Raw genomic sequence first — 18,285 nt, 5'->3', positions numbered from 1 at the left:
TAGCTGTTTAAAAAACATTAGAAATGCTATCCTCTGCACTGCCAGGAGCTGGAGTTTTTCATTACTAAACTAAATATATGGTATGCAAAGTTAGGGAATCCACTGGGAAGCTTGTGACTATCCTATTTTTTTTTAAATATTTTCAAGGTGGGGGGGGCAGACACCGGGGGGAGCAGGGGAGGAGACAGAAGACGGATGAAGACAGAGCTCAAAGAGATAAGAGAGACGGTGATGGGTAAATTAAAAAAATATATATATATACCGTGAGAACATTGCAGATAAATTTACAACAAAGCTGAGTGGTTAATTGTAAATTGATCTTAAAATAGTCATGGGCCAGTGTTTGGAAGATCTGGAGGCCTGGCTGTTTGGCAGACTCGCTGTGTGATGTCAGACAAGTTGTTGCAATGCCCTGGGCTCCAGTTTTTGACTTCTGTTTAATGGGGAGCATGATGAGTGCCTTCACAGGGTAATTGTGAAAAGATCATGTTAAAAAATCAAATCACAGGAAAACAAACACGGCACCCTGCCGCATAGGATGCGCCGTAGAAACAGAGTCATTCATCACACGCAATAACGTGGTGAGCGAAATCCAAAGCCATCTTTGTCCCTAAGGACCAAACAAGCAAGAAGAGCGTCAGGCTTTCAAGAAAGGAACCCCCAGTTGACCGCAGAACCCCAGTGGTGATCAAGGTCCTGAAGGAAAAGCAGAGCCCTCTTGCTTTTCTCTTGTCTTGAACTTCTGTCTCTTCCTAGCTCATTGTTTTTTTTTTTTTTTTTTTCTCTCCCAATAAGCAAAAATAAAACCTCGCACAAAAAAATCCCCAGTGATTTCAATGCCAAATGCTGCCTCTTCATTTAAAGCTACAAATACTTTGTTCCTCCTCTATTATTAAAACTACAACAACCACAGTGAAATGTCAACACAATTTCAGGTTTTATTTAGTCATGTCTTTCTGGCTCCTCGAGGGAGAGGTTTCAAGAGTCCCATCTACCATTCCCGTGGACAGCTGCTTATCGCCGAGACGCCTGCTTGGAAAGGAGACATCTCACTACACTGGAGGGAATGGATGGGGTTTCTGAAGTGATTAAACTTGTAATTAAATTGTATAACAGAGGAGGAGGTGAGGGTAGAGGAGGCTGCCCGGAAGAATTCCACTTTCCTGCTGATCTGTCGGGTGGTACTAGTTCAGGGAGCCCCTGGGTGATGTGTTTGTTTGTTTTAAATTCTCAGCTCCCCAGGCTTGGAAAGAAAATCTGGATAAACAGTATTTGTGCCATCCTTACATTTCCATTTCCAATCACACTCCGGGGATGCCTCTAATGCAGGATTAAATTAATCAGCCTTTTCGGGTTCCTTAAAGGGATGTGTCAGCTCCCGTCTCAAAGCCACACTGTCAGAGGACCAGAGCCCCTTCCTCACAGGCCTCCTCCCCAATACGTGGACTCAGCAGCCATTCCCATGAGCCATGAGCTCCTTGTCCTACTGAACTGAAAAGTTAAACTTCTGTCCTTCAACCAAAGTATAGGGGGTCTTACTTTCTCCTAGAAAGCAAAAGGGATGATGAGACCAAGACAGACAAATTCCCTGGTGAAGGATGTTCTGGGAAGTGATAGAGAAAATGCAAAAAAAAAAAAAAGTCAAAATACCCAATAGAGAAGAATGTTTCAGGTGGAAACAATCAGAGTGATGTAATAGGACATTGTTCCTTAGCCTGTGGACCATCAGGTCATTTGGGGTATTCTTATAGAGCCAGATGCTGGGACTCCACCCCAGACCCACCGGCTTAAAATCTACAAGGGTGGGATCCAGGCTTGGGCACTGTGTAAAGGTGCCCCAGATTATCGCGATACACCATCTGGGGGGGAAATGTTATGTGTTTTTCAAACTGTAGGTGTGAACCCTTGGGATGTAGAACCCATGTAGGGGTTATCACACCAACATTCTTTAAATGAAATAAACTATACCACACTGGAAAAGAATAGAAAAGAGTAAGGAACTGTTTCATGAAACTTTTATGTGGGTGAATTGGGTTGTGACATAAAATCTTTTATGGATTGCAGTAAAGTAAATAAAATAAAAAACCCTATGCTGGGTAATTTCCCTGTTTGTTACCTTCTAACCTTTTATTGGTGCTGTGACTATGGAATCAGAGACAAGTGTTGAAAAGCCAGGAGCATAATGGTGGAACTATCGGCAAGTCATTCAACCTCCATGTACCCTGTTTCCTCACTGATTAATATAAATCATAATATATATTCTTCTTCCTGATGAGGCTCTTGTGATTCTCTAGGGATAAAACCTACAGGAATGTGTTTTATAATCTAGAAAGCCCTGTGAGCATATATGCCCCATTGTGGGGATGAAATTGGTCCCCTTTCTGCTCCAGCAAAGTGCTTCCTCTGGAGAACACATGGGGAGGTGTGTTGGATTCTACTGTGTGCCAGGCACTTTAATCCCTACAACCATTCCCCAAGAGATAGATATTATGGTCTCTTTTAAAGGTAAGAAAATTGAGGCTCCAAACAGGTGAAAAAATATTTCCCAGTATGGGAGTTAGTAAATTAGGTAAGTGGCAGAACCAGAATTTGAACCTGATTTGGTCTTATTGAAGAATTCCTGCCACTGAATCCCTACTAAGATGAAGATGGAGATGATGATGCGGTGGAGGATGGAGATGATGATGGTGGTGAAGATGATGGTGATGATGATAAGAACACTTCTTGAGCACTAACTATGTACTAGTCATTGCTCTAAGCACCGAGGATACAAAATTCACCAAAGCAGCATTGCTTGTTTGTTTATAATTATTTTATTTAGTAAGAACCCAATGTGGTACACACTGTCACGAAAAGGGAGATGGGGTTACTTCCTCCTACTCACACAACGAGTAAGTGCTAGTTACCCAAATCCACCAGACATCCTTAAACAGTTGGAGATGGGTTCAAATCTGACCTCCATTAGGTCAACATACAAACCTTGGTTTCCTAACTACACTGGCTTACAAAAAAAAGCATCTCTTGGACAAAGAACTCTGAAATTGCTCTGAGGCCATAATTCACAAGAAACAAACAGACAACAAAGATAATAGGAATCCATTTCACAGATTCAAGTGAAAGCAATTTGTTTCATCTCACTTTCCCGGCCTCAACGGGGGGAAGCAGAGAGAGAGGGAGAGGCCCGGAGCCATCTTGCCGCGGCTGACAAACACCAGCCCCAGATACATAAACCAGCCGAGCAGACGGCAGGCTTGCAATGATGAGGTGTCATGTTTGCAAAATGTTCCATCCTGACTTTGGAGCCACAGAAGGCAGTAGAGGTTGTTTTTCTCAACTCCTTAAAACTTAGTGACAATCAAATATTTACGGCACTGTGCTGGTCAGTAGCCTTGATATGGCTTCTTAGGAGGTGATATTTCCAAAGAGAAATGTGCTGATCTCAAAAAAAATTCGCAGCCTCTGGAGCAAGTGAAGCTCCCAGCCAACAGCACCAGGCACATAAGAACATGGGTTTTCTTATCTTGCTCGCTGCAGCCCCAGGGTCTCAGAGGGCCCTGACTTGTCCTTTAAAATCCTTGTCGAAGTCTGACATGATATACATTTTGATTTTGACATTACATATATTTTTATATTACATATATTTTGAGGTCTGTCTCCAACTAGACTGTAAACTTCATGAGGGCAGGAACCTCTGCTGTTTTTCTCACAGATGTTGCTTGGAACATTTCAAAGAATAACACGCACATGTACATATTCAAAATGTTTTGTGGCATGAAAACTTCCCAAGCTAGTCCCTTTATCCCTACTAGGACCAAGACATGCTCTGACTCACCCAGCACCTCAGGGCGCTGAGAAACAAGGTCAAACCATCAAATGTTGCTCTGCACTGTTGAAAAAAATTTGCCCGTTAAAACACCCCAACATCGTACTGAACGATTTCTTGTTGGAAAGCCAAGCAGCATAGAGCTTCACCTCTCTGTCTGTGAAATGGCTGTAAATGTGAAAAGTAGCAGCCAGAGCAGCTGTTATTCATTGAGTTCATTCTAAGCATTAGACAATGGCAGTCATTTGATATACATTATCTAAATTCATCTCTACCGGAACTATGTTTTATTAACCTTATTTTTATCACACCCATTTCACAGATAGAGAAGCAAAAAGTCTGGAAGCTAGTAAGTGGCAGATGCAGACCTCAAATCCATGTCTTTCTCCAAAGCTGAAGTCCTTTCAAGGATGCTATGACTGACCTCTCTGTTGGCTAAGATGAGGGGTGGTATCTGTAAGGGTTATGGTAGAACAATTCAATCACAAAATATTTTCTGAAGTATCCCAGCCAAAGGTGGAGGTTACCAAAGAGGCATGAGATCTTGTTCTTGTCATCCCAAGATGCAGAACCTAAGTGGGTTAACAGTGCTAATGACCATGATGGTGATTATAACAACAAGAATATAATTAGAACGGCTCTCCACATATGCTTTCCATTGCCCTAAGTTTTGCACAAGTGTAACTCCTTCAATGCACCCTGCAGCCTTAGGATGGGGACACAACAATTATCTTCATTTTATAAATGGGCAGCTTTGAAACACTAAGCAAATAATCTGAGTCCACCCCAATAATGCATATGCTGACACTCATATTTGGACCAATCCAATTCTGACTCCAAAGGAAGAAGTTGGAAAACAAATTCAAGAAAGTTGCTGTCTCCTTTATCCACTTTCGCCCAATGGTAACCTCTCACATAACTATAGGAAACTGTCAAAACCAGGAAATTGACATTGTCGGACCAGTACTCGACATGGCTGCAGGCACAAGGGGAAGTCAGGGCAGCAAAAGTTCAGCTGTCATTTTTTGACATCAATATCATCACCTCATTGCCATTGCCATCTATCCCTCAGTGACAGCTGGAGCTGCCCACCACCGTCCCAAATACAGTGGTGGGGACAGAAGGGCAGATAAACCCATTGACAATTGAACCAAGCAAATATATATTAGCAAAAACCCTTTTCATACGGGAAGGAACAGATAACGCATTGTAAATCATCATTCAATAAAGATCTTGCATCTCCTGGATATGGAGGAAACCTTCAATCCTGAGCAGGCCTTTCACCCTTCCAATCTATGTCCTTTCACAGCCAGCCATTTTCTAAAGAAGGGGACAAAAAGTGCTTACCACTACCACCAGGGTAACATTAGTGTCGAATTTATATTCAAGATGAATTTCAAAGACTTGCACCACTGCTAATATTACTGAATTTAGCCAGATCCACAAAAGGAAAAGAATGGCTTGTGTTCCCTTAAAGAGCTTGCTTACAGTTACCCTGCAGATATGACTTGGGATAATATCACTGTGTTACTTACTCCATCATAGCTATCCAGGGGATTCTCTGCCTGCTTCTAAAATAGGAAATTAATAGATTTGGTGTAAAGCAACCTTTTTTTGTAAGAGAGGAGGTCGCTGTACATACAGCCAGCACAAAGTAGCTCAGAGAGGTACCAGCTCCACTGTGGATGTTGCTAAGTACAGTATCCCACCAAGAGCATCACCAAGGGTCTGCCTCTAGATTTGGGAAATGGGGAGCATTAAGTCACACTCCTAGAAAGAGAATCGTATACTCTCTTCATTGGAATGTTGTCACAGGACATGAAATGCTCTAGTGAAGGGAAAGGTAAACATTCTAGATGCAAATCAATGCAAGAAGTAGATACCATCGTCTTGTACATGAATGGGTTCAGAATCATTTGCACTCACATCCCATTATGAAAACTGAATTTCCTACCCATCAGAAAGTTTATATCCCAGGGACGTGAATCAACATTTCTTCTCCTTCTCTGGTCCCTTCTCAAAGGTGGACCCTAAACATAGCTGAGATAACCCATGACCTTGAGGAGACATGACACATGACACTATTAATATACAGAAACTAGGTACCACCGCCACATAGTTTATGATGAATTTCCAGAACGAAACCTTTGACTGGGTTTTCAATTATCCAATTTCCCTACTATCAGCCTCTCACAAGATTGTAAACTCCTTAAAGGCAGGGACTTGCCGTATTCATCTTTAACATCTCCCTCTTTTTTTGTAATCAGGTGTTTGACATGATAAATATCTGTTGGTAAATATCTGTTGGCTTTCATTCACCTCACTTGTAGAAAGATGTCTAATCTGGTTACGGCAACAGGCAGAGATGATAAAATATGACCTTGTCTTTCACTGTGCGTTGCATAAGTTTTAGCCTCTAATAGTTTGCCAACTAGAAAAAAAAAAGGCTGTCACAAAATGAATTATACTTGGACTTGGAAGAAATGAAATTAGGAGAGACTGCCAGAAAGCAAGGGCAATGAACTATTCAAATAGGCAAGAACTTGATATTCATGCCATTGTTCCAGCAGTAAAACATTGGGCATCTTCTGGATGGCAGGTCCTGTGCTAGACTCAGGGGCTACAGTGGTGACGAGGACTCACATAGCCCAGGAACCTCTGTAGCTACAGGTTGGTAGAAGTTACATAATAGAACAGGAATGTACAGTTGATGGGGTATGTGCCATGAGGAGAGAAATATAAGGAGCTAAAAGGGCTCGCCTATCCCCTATGGTTTATCAAGGAGGGCTTTCCAGAAGAACTGACGTCTAAACCTAGAGTTGAAAGGTGAGCAGAAAATAGCCAGATGGTATGAAACAGGTTGACAAAATAATATGTGGAAAGGCCAGCTTAATGTTGCAGAAGGAGGAAATAGCTCATACCCAGGGTGGCAGAATCGATGAAAAAGAAGTAAAAGAAAGTGGTGAGGTTCTTTTCAGAGCCACAGGGTGGGCTGAGATACAGACCTAGAGGCTACTGGATTGTAAGGCCCTTGAGGGAAGAAACCCAAGTCTGTGTGATTAAGTACCATATTCCCGGGAGTATTTGAACGGCATGCACAGAATAGATGCTCAAAAACGTTTTGGGTAAATCAAAGAGTGAATGCAATGATGGTATATGCCAGGATGAAGCTAGTCAAGGGAAGAAAGAGGAAAAAGAAAAGAAAAGGATCTGATCATTTAAACTACACCCTTTGACATTACATTTTCCCTTGAAGCAACCCAAATGCTTGAAATAGGAGAAATAAACAGATGAGTCAGGTGGTCAGTTTAGGTAAATAAATAGGACAGAGGCTCATCACTCTTTCCATCACTATCATCACAATAGCTTAGCCAACGATAGGATGTAAAGGTTTATGGGAGTATTTTAAACATGGTCTGTTTGAGCCTCCATACCACACTGGAAGGTAGGTAGGATGGGTACCATTTATACCCATTTAACAGAAGAGAAAGCTGAGGTCAGGTAACTCAGTGATATGCTCAAGTTCAGACAGTGAATAAACGTTCTAGCTGGGATTTGAACTCTACATATATTTCCATTGCACCAAACTGCTTCCTAAGTTTTCCACCCATATGACCCAACAAGTCTAGCTATATCAATAGACTTGATTGCATGACGCATTTCTAGGTTTCCTCCATCCTCATTTCATAAATGTTTATGTGGAGAAAAAGAGAAATAAACATGGACAGTATGACAATTGAACTTCTCATCAGAACAAAGAGGAGATAAAACTTTATTGGCCTTACAAATTCAATACAACCTAACTTAGCATAAGCCAGTATTGCTTAATGCCAGTATTCCAGTTATTACTATTTTTAAAAGATAAGTCAAGAGAGATTGAAATCAAAGAGCTCCATCTTCCTAAGTGAAGAGCCAAGTTCAGTAACTGGCCCTGCCCCAACACAAGGGTCTCTGAGCCCAAGGCCCTCAACCAAAGCACCACTGGAGACTGGAAAACCTTGAATTTTTCACATATGTTTGATCAGTGCACAAGTATTATTTTTCTGTAGCTAAGGATGTGTGATATTTTAAGGATATCTGCCTGCTTGAAAGCTGAGCCGAGAAGATCACACAATTTGGAGTTAAGCAGGGTTAGACTGACTTAAAGAAGAGTTTTTGCAAAATGTCAAGGTAGATCCAAGGAGGAGTGTGGGGTTTCAAAAATATGGAAGAAGTTTGCCTTATTTGTATATAAAAGAGAATTTGCCTAATGGCGAGATATTTTATTTCAGATACGAATAGCATGTAAGTCGGGCCAACTAAATTGTGTGATCCCTCCGTGTACAACTTAAGACATTGATGTTAATTTATCTAAACAACTCTGAGGCAGCTTTAGCTAGGAAAACTGAGGCTGATGGAAGAAGTTAAGTAAGTTTCATTCGAAAGACCTTCGGGGAGAGGCTTTAAATATTTTCAAATATGGTAACTGCGAAGCATGTGCTTTTGCAGAGTGGAACTGCCCATCGGCAACATTCATCCTCTTCACATCCGGTTCTCCTTGTTTGATTTTTAACCTGCTTGTCTTCTTCAGACAGGGCAGAATATTCTTGGAACCCACCCAAAGTAGATCAAAAGTTGTCCTTACACTCAAGTATTATTGACTCATGTATCTGACTTAGGTTTATTGAACACATTCTGTCATAGGTGGAATTGTGTCCCTCCCCGCCCAATCAATTTTTTTTTTTTTTGCGTTACGCGGGCCTCTCACCGTTGCGGCCCCTCCCGCTGCGGAGCACAGGCTCCGGACGCGCAGACTCAGCGGCCATGGCTCACGGGCCCAGCCGCTCCGCGGCACGCGAGATCCTCCCGGACCGGGGCACGAACCCGCGCCCCCCGCATCGGCAGGCGGGCTCCCAACCACTGCGCCACCAGGGAAGCCCCCAATCAAGTTTTTGAAGTTCTAGCTCCTACTATCTCAGAATGTGACGTTACTTGGGAATGGAGTCACTGCAGATGTCATTAGTTAACACGAGGTCATACCAGGGTCAGGTTGGCCCCTAATCTGATATAACTGTTCTTATAAAAAGGGGAAGTTTGAGTATAGACAGGCACACAAGGAGAACGCCATGTGAAGATGAAGGCAGAGATTAAGGTGATGCTTCTACAGCCGACGAACATCAAAGATAGCCAGAAAACCACCAGAAGCTAGGAGAGAGGCGTGGGAAACATCCATCCTCACAGCCTTCAGAAGGAACCAACCCTGCTGACACCTTGATCTTGGACTTCTGGCCTCCAGAACTCTGAGACAATAAATTCCTGTTGCTGAAGCCTTTCGGTTGGTGGTACTTTGTTACGGGAGCTCTAGGAAACTAATACACCTAGTCACATACTAGTGTACTAATACTAGTATACTAATACTAGTCGCTGGAGACCCAGTGTTAAATGATGTCACTTCCTACCTCACGGAGCTTGAGGTTCAGTGAGAGAAATACAACGACCAAGTAAACCAGCTAAAAATAATGTAATATCTTGTCCTCTTATTCCATTCTTTAGACTCAGGAGAAGGAAGTTGGGGCACATAATGATTTTCATGCAGTCTCATCTGATCTCTGGGAAGCAGATCTTGGAATCCGAGTTGGAGAAGTTTAAGAACTTGAGAGATTTGTCCAGGCATTGTGTTTCCCCCCAACCCCGAGCTGTCCTAATGTGGTGGCCGTTAGCCATGTGTGTGGTCACTGAGCAGCTGAAATGTGGTTAGTCTGACAGGAGGTGTGCTGTAGGTGCAAAATGCACACTGGATTTCAGAGACACGGTACACGGAGAAGTATGCAAAATATCTATTTAATACTTTTAGTTTGAGTCCAGGTTGAAAATGATAACACTTTGGAGATACTGGATTAAATAAAACATTTTTGGTTATGTGTTGAGACATACTGGGTTGAATAAAATGTTGAAATTAAATTTACCTGTTTCTTTTTACTTTGTTTAATGTGGCTACCGGAATTACAAAAAAAAAAAAAAAAAAGGTACGTATGTAGCTTGTATCTATGGCACTCATTATATTTCTGCTGGACCGTGCTGGTGATACCATGGTTTCAAGGTTCATAGAACTGGGTTGGATTCATGTTTATCACTGACTAACTGATGGGCAGATCTGGGATTGAACTTAGACAGGTGAAATTTGAGGCCCTTGCTGCTTCACAATATCAAGTTACCATCTTGGCACCAAAGGGAAACAGCTTCACAAGTGGCCTCGTTGAGATGAATCCAGAAGACGGAATCGCGATTCCGACACCAACCCTCAACCAATCTATGTCATGTTAAAATCCTTTACTTTCCCTGACCCTTTCTGCACAATTTCAGCATCAACCCCAAGACAGCCTTCACAGAAGGCCGCTTCTGAGCAGAACATAACTTTCACTTTACAGAATCTGACAAAGCTTCCAAGGCCCTTGAGAATCTGTCTAAAGTACCTATTTGGGGACAGGAGAGGTAAAAGGCTTTTAAAAGCTTGTTTTAACTCTGTGTGAAATCAACTGACTAATATTTATACTGGGCAGCTTTCTGCAAAGATGAAATAAACTCTCTACAAATAGCCTACAGAGCTCAGGCATTCGCTGTGTGTGAGGTCAGGGAAGAACCGTGAACACGCTCCAGTATGCAGGATGCTTAAGGCATCAGCAGACATTCTGAGTTAGATCTTGTTCTGCAAGGTTATCCACTGGATTTGACCAGAAGGGAACTAGTTCTGTTTTAAACCTCACAGACATGTGGTAGGATGTCTTGCTTTCATTCATTCATTCAATCACTCAAGATGTATTTCTTGCCTATGTTTTAGGTACAGAGAGATGCATAAGGACACTTTCATTCAGTGTGCCTTGCCCCTGGTCTCCTCCGAATTGCATATGTTTTTGCATGAATGTAAAATACATTCAGGCATGAGAAAACAGTCTCCGCTCAAATGGAGATCTTAAATATGGATAAAGATACATGCAGGAAAATCAATGATCAGAGCAAGTTTCATGGATTTTATAAGTCTAAGTGCAAATTATTATGGGAGTCAGAGAGGAAGCGTCCCAATTCAGAGATGGAAGGTGTAGCAAATGCTTCTTGAAGGATGTGACGGTCGAGATGAGTCTTAAAGGAGAGGCTGGAGCGAGTTAGGTGGAAATCCTAGACAGAGGAAAAGCAGGGAGACAAGCTTTAGGGAATAAAAGAACACAGAGAACAGGTTCTATAGGTGAAGTATGTGTGTGGTGGGGATTTGGCAGGAATTGGAGCCAGAAATAAGGTTGAAGGCATACAGAAAAGAACAGGGAATGCTATGTAAAGTAGTTTGGATTTGATCCTTTAAGTAATGGGAGGCCATTGAAGAGTTCCAGGAATGAGAATGACATGGTCAGATCTGTGTTATAGAAAGAGCATTCTGGCCTCTAAACAGCTGATGCACTGGAGAGAGAAAACGGTGGAGACAGCAGTCATCCACAAGCGAAATGACAAAGCAGAGGCAGAGATGGAGAAGGGCAGACAGAATCAGGGACCCACTGCCAAGGCTATTTCTTTGCATCAATAAGGATACCAACGACTCTAATCTTTTTTTTTTTTTTTTTTTCGGTATGCGGGCCTCTCACTGTTGTGGCCTCTCCCGCTGCGGAGCACAGGCTCCGGACGCGCAGGCCCAGCGGCCATGGCTCACGGGCTTAGTTGCTCCGCGGCATGTGGGATCTTCCCGGACCAGGGCACGAACCCGTGTCTCCTGCATCGGCAGGCGGATTCTCAACCACTGCGCCACCAGGGAATCTTAATCTTAATGTCTGAAATCTTTTGTGTGTCCAGTGCAAAATAACTGATTTAAAAAATTTTCATTTTAATGGGATTCTAATGAGTACACCCCCTTCTCCACCACAGGAAAGAAATCTGGAGCGATTACATGAAATAAGGAAACTGTTTTTGGGTTCTGTTGCGTTTTTCATAAGAATGCTAAAGTGGTCAAATTAGAAAAAGAAAACCTCTACTGAGGATTACACTGTTGGAATATAAATACATTCAAGCAACCTAAGGCCTACTATGAACTTTAAATGTGACAAGCTCTTGAATACAGGCTATGGGTGGTAGAGAAATAATGTTGATGATAATAATGATGGCCATTTGTAAAGCCCTTTATATACGCTAAGTGACTTATACCCATTAGCTCATTAAATCCTCATAAGGACCTTGAGTTATATATTATTATACCCATTTAATAGATGAGAAAACTGAGCTTCAGGTCAAGGAGTGATTTGTTCAAAGTCACACTGCTCATAAGAGCTAGAGCCAGAATTGAATCCAGCCAGGTGTCTTCCCACTACACCATGTTCTATAGGATTTCTCTGGGATGTCTTCCTTATTGGTCTCCCCTCTGTACGGGAGCCCTTATTAATAATCTAGAGAATTCAAAAATAAACTTAAATGAGCAATTTCAATGAGTTTCTGCTGGTTTTCCAAGAAATTATCTAGGCTCTTTGAGAGGACAGGGAAAAAGAGTAAAAAAGATAGCATGGGTCCTGACATTGAGGAGCTTAAAGTCTGAGAAGGGGAACCATTTGCTGAGTTCTAAAATGCAAGCCGTCTCTGGAGCCAGAAGGCCTGCTGTCTAAACTCTGGTTCTTCCTCTTTTTAAAAAACAATTTTAAAAAATGTTTATGCAGTGTTAAATGTTACATTCCATTTATAGTTATTACAAAATATTGACTATATTCCCCGTGTTGTACAATATATCCTTGAGCCTATTTTATACCCAATAGTTCGTACCTCCACTCTTACACCCTTATTCTTCCCCTCACCCCCTCCCAACTGGTAACCACTAGTTTGTTCCCTCTGTGAGGCTGCTTCTTTTTTGTTATATTCACTAGTTTGTTGTATTCTTCAGATCCCACATGTAAGTGATAACATGCAGGATTTGTCTTTCTCTTTCTGGCTTAGTTCACATAGCATAATGCCCTCCGAGTTCATTAAATCATGTTTCTCCCTGTCAACTAGGTGCCTGATCTTGAGTAAGGAGCATTAACTCTCTGTGCTTTGTTTCTCTCTATTACAGTGGGGATACTAATAGCGTATCCTTATGGAGATATTTATGGAATAAATTAGGCAATGCATATAAATTTCCTATCACCATCCTAAAAATAAGTGTTCAATTGTATTTGTTATAACAGTTACGGTATATGTGCTATTATTATTGTTATTTAAAAGAGACATAACTTGGACGACAGCGTACAGTGAGTGAAGGAAAACTTTCCAGAAAAAAAGGATCCATCAAAACCCAGTCTGGGAGGAAAGGAGCAGGTTGAGGGAGCAGAGAACAAGCTTGACTCCTCACACCCACAGTCCCATAGTAGGCTTGGAAATAACACACTGGCCCCTGGTGGCAGGAAGGGCAGAAAAGATCTCTCCCTGCACCGTACCTACTAAGTCTTGGACCGAGCTTTGATTCTGATTCATCTAAAATCCTTTAGTAGGACTGTCACCTATGTTTTCAGCTCTGCCAATCCCATAAGGACATAGTGCTCAAAACCAGAATTGGAACTGACAAACGCCCCAGTCCAAAAAATGGAAAGCGAGGCTATTGAGATCATCTTTTCTCACTTTCAAGTATTACAGCCGCCCCCTCCAATCCTTGCTGACATTGCTGACTCATGACACACTGTCTAAGGCCCCACTCTCAGAGCAGAAATCATGCCCGAGCCGCCACGAATATCTCCAATGAAAAAGGAGCCATTGCTTATGAGCTTGGCTCTTCGAACACCCAAGGGGTTGACTGGACTCTGCTTGAGGAGAGCAAAACTATAAGAATCCAAATGAAATGCAAGAATCTAGTGAGATGATGATGATGATTGTATCTGTTTCCTATTGCTCTGTAACAACTCACTACCAACTTGGTGACTTAAAACAACACAACTGTACTCTCTTACAGTCCTTTATGTCAGTGTCACTGACATAAAGTCAGGGTGTCAGCAAGTTCCTTCTGCAGGCTCTGGGGGTAAATCCATCTCCTCATCCTTTTCAGCACCCAGTGGCCACTTGAATCTGTTGTCTTGTGGTCCCTTTCTCCACCTTCAAAATGCATCATCCAATTTCTGCTTCTGCCATCACACTGCCTTTTCCTCTCTGACTCTGATACTTCTGCTTCCTTCTTATGAAAAGGACCCTTGTGACTACATTGGGCCCACTGGGATAATTGCTGGATAATCCCTCTTGGTCGATACCCATCCATCACCTAATCACATCTGTAAAGTCCCTTTTGCCATACAAAGTAACACTGACAGCACTGACAGGTTCCAAGGATTAGGATGTCAATATACTGGGGGGATGTTTTCGAGTCTACCACAATGATGATATTCTAGGGAAACACTGTCCAATAAAACTCTCTAAGATGATGGGAATATTCCATATCTGTGCCATATAATACGGTAACCACCAGTCACATGTGGCTGTGGAGCACCAGAAAGGTGGACAGTGTGGTTAAAAAACTGAATTTTAATTTTATTTAATTTTAATCAATTTAAATAGCCACACGTGGCTAGTGACCGTTGTATGGGACAGAGCAGTTCTGGAGTAGGCATTAGTCAGCTCCCATAGCATCAACGGTATCTATTGTCCTAGGAAAATAAGACTAAATAATGATTATAGAAAAATGCATGATCTCTTATACAGTCATTTATGAACAGTCACACCATTACATTTACTAAAGCAGAGAAGTTGACTGAAGATTTTTCTTTTTTTCATTTTTCAGCACCAAGGACAGAAATGCAAAGACTTCTCGTTGGCTCCTCTGATAACCTACATCCCTCTTGAATTTTTTACAGATGACTTTTACAGTATTCTGATTGGTGAATGAATCCCAAAGAACTGAATTTTATGCCTGTTTAGATTATGTTGGGAATCAGTGCCAAATGCAGAATGCAGACAAAATCATGCTAAGTAGTCAGTTTATTGTAGAGCTTTTATCCACCTTTTGGCATGGTAAGTTTAACGCTGAAAATTGAGCTGGTTCCACGATATAGAAGCATGAAACACAGGGTTCCAATGCTAGAAAAGTACAATAAGTGTACTGAGTAGAGTTTTTAGCCTAGGAATTGGTAGCATAGACTATATTCATCAATATTCAGGATGATAAAAAAGAGAGAAACAAGAGTGATGGAATAAAAATTAACTAGATATAGAAGATGAGACAGAAAATTATTGAACTCGAATTACTGAAATTCAAATTCTTCTTGAAATTTTTGTTAAGTAAGAGTCAATAAGATCCAATTTCTTATAAAATTTAAATGGGAATAAACATTATGGCTATAAGATTGTTACCTATAAAGATGTGTCAGTTTGGGGGGGGGGAAGCCCAAGGACTTAGTGGACCACAGACTCAAATATAGTAATAATGAAATTACTTGTTAAGAATAAAGAGTCCAACAAAAACATTTCAATAATACATAAGCAAAAAAACTTAGAGAGAAAGAGACCATTTAAAAGCTTACCTTGACCCCAGCCCGGTGATCAAGAAGAAAGACTAATGCGATCTCTCAAAGGAATTCTGAAAGTCAGAGAGACCCCACCATCGGTCTGTCTGATGTTCAGTGTGTCTGGTCCAGCCCTCAAGGGCTGCATCCACTTATGATGGAGGCATATCCCATGAGCAGACTGGATCTTAAGGTAAAACCCAAGGAGGATCCCTTACTAGGATATCAAGTCAAATCAAGGCCATACACAAGTTGTAGCAAAAGAGAAGGGAAGGATTTGGAGTCAACCAAATGGTCACAGAGAGTGGTAGAGGATGCGGTATTACCAGGCAAGCAAAGATGGGGTGGTAGATGATTTAGGAACTGGTTTCAGAGGAAATCTAATGATCTGAATATCTTGCTACCGTTAGAGGGCTGATCACTTTTTTTAAGAGCCAGATGAGGAGCAGGGAGATAGGAAGTGTGGGTCACTTCTTGGTGTCCTCAGAATCCCCAGTTGATGGATCTCTAAACTAGGGGTAGAAAGTAATTCAACTCATTTTATTGAATCCTTAAACCCTCAAATCCATTTTACTTTCACTGTCTATGAAAGCAGTTCAGCAGTATATTTTTAGACTTTTCAAAATGTGATGATGGAGAGATTGGGAGTAGGTTTTTTCAGGCCACCGCAAGGAAAAAGGGTACTGAAATGGTCTAAGTTTCCATGGATTCTTAGGGGAGCAAAGATGCCTTGGTGTCAGAGCCAAACAATCCAAGAATAAAAGGCAGAGCTGCTTTGGCATAAAGGTGGGATTTCATCTTATTTACCATGGTTTCCTTTCTTTGAGACCACGAGAAAGCTCATTTTACCAAGGCTATAAGATCATGACCAATTGGTGTCAAACTCTATCTTCAACCAGATTCGGATTTGAACTTGTGAATCAGTGTACAGTCCATAGTTTCAAACAGGTTTTTAGCTCACGGATCCTTCCCCAAAGTCGAATTTGCTCACCCGAGTTAATCTGGGAGTTGCAAAAAATCATAGTTGATTTTAATACCTCCCCATTGATAATAGATGAAAATGGAGAGTGTGGGTCCATTATCCATCCCTTCCCCGTTGGACTCAACCCTTGCAATTAAGAAGGCAGCCTGTCTAGCTAAAAGAATTTTAACTGCACACAGTGAAACCAGAGTCCTAGACCGATCCACTCCAGGGAGTGGCCATGAGTTCTAACAGACACTCTGCAAATCTAATCTTGCCTGGGATAGTGCTCTGCAGAGCACTGCAGCCTCCCCAGCCCATCCAGGCTAGCGGATCCAAGATCAGAAACTGCACGGCTATTATTTCGAATGTCTGAGCTCTTGGAGAGACAAAGTGTCATCCTTTTCTCAGTAATGAGAAGAGCATCTGCCTTGAAGAAGGAGAAAAAGTCAAATCAGACGTTTCTGCCAATTTATTCTCACTCAAATGACTGACAGAAGTTCTGCAGCCTCCTGTATTCAGAAGCTAGCCCCTTGGCCACATGGCAGCGATGTTCAGTAAATAACAGCCGAGACACAGATTTAAAAGGGGAGAGTAAAACAGAGAAACACTGGAAGGCACAAACCCACCTTCTGGTCTATTCAAAGGAGCATCTGGGGGAGAGACACATCTGGGGTAAGATCCCAAGAATTTCACTCTTCAAGCTCTCTAGCCTTGGACAATCCATTTTCCCCTTTCAAATCACTGTACATATGTGTATCATTAAAAGATGGAAATAAAGTCTTATTTTGATGTGATAAAGTGTGGATTAAGAAAATATGCGTAATTCTCTCTCTGAGCCTCAGTTTTTTCATATCCAAAATGGGAATGTGAGGGTAGCTGCTCCAATGGATTATTCTGAAGATTAAATGGGATTAGGTACAAAAAGTGCTTAGCATTGGGACCTGGCACATATTAAGAGATTAACCAATGTCAGCAATTATAAGAACACATATTAAGTAATTGTCTAAAGGTACCTCAGGCAGCTTTTGGCATTTGGTAGATGCTTAACCAAAGGTGGCTTCTAAATTACTCAAACATTAATACTGCAGAATAAAAAAAAGATTTCAGCCAGAGGTTCCCTAGTATTCCCTAGTAGGGTAGCCTTCAGAGAGACAAAAGCACAAAGTAAGACAGAGACAGACAGAGGCAGATCAACAGAGAGATCTGGACAGAGTGAGAAAAGCAGACCCAGGAAAAGACCTACACAAACATGGAACTGAGGTTCACAGCAAGATTTCAGATAGACAGACAGGTACAGATATAGATATAACTACATAGCTATAGATAGATAGATAGATATAGATAGATAGATAGAGGGACACATAGATGGATGGGTAGATAGATAGGTACCCACACATACATACATATATATATACATATGTATCTTTATATATATACAGATATATATATATATCTATATATAGCTATATGTTCCTATCTATCTATCTGTCATCTATCCATCCATTTGTCTATTATCTATTCATCTATCTACACATCCATCCATCCATCTGTCCCTTTATCCATCTATCATCTAACTATCCACCCATCCATCTGTCCCTTTATCCATCTATCTATCTATCCATCTATCTATCTATCCACCACTCTTTCTTTCAGCCTATAAAATACTGGAGAGAAAGGAGAAGGTGAGAAAAGCAGAGATGGAAAAGGAATTGCACAGCCAGCTCTTCAGCTAGCTCAGAACTCCATCGGGCTAAGTCCATGTGCTGAGAGCTGGAGCCCCTTCTGCCCGTGGGTATTAGCGTCACACATAAAGATACAAGGGGGACTAGCTCATCAATCACAATCACGCAGGGACGCGGGAGCCAGGCAAGAGGATTAGCACTGCAGCCCGGCCCGCTCAGGCCCCTTCCCTCTCACAGCTTCCCTTTAATTAAACATCACCTCCAGTGCTTACTTCCGGCTGAGATGCCCCCTCCATTCCCAAGGCCGGCCTCCTGTAATCTACGTTCCAGAGGTAATTAGAAAAGAGG

General features: G+C 41.7%; 1 protein-coding gene across 45 annotated transcripts in view; it reads right to left on the bottom strand.

Moving 5' to 3' along the window:
* The window catches only part of RBFOX1 (RNA binding fox-1 homolog 1), a 2,224,270-nt gene that overhangs the window by 208,422 nt on the left and 1,997,563 nt on the right, over positions 1-18,285 (bottom strand). The gene's annotated exons all lie outside the window — the stretch shown is intronic.

Source organism: Kogia breviceps, chromosome 14 (assembly GCF_026419965.1).
Source record: "Kogia breviceps isolate mKogBre1 chromosome 14, mKogBre1 haplotype 1, whole genome shotgun sequence".
Taxonomy (NCBI): Eukaryota; Metazoa; Chordata; class Mammalia; order Artiodactyla; family Physeteridae; genus Kogia; species Kogia breviceps.
Note: the sequence above shows the minus strand (reverse complement) of the source record. Positions and strands in the feature narration are given on the sequence as shown.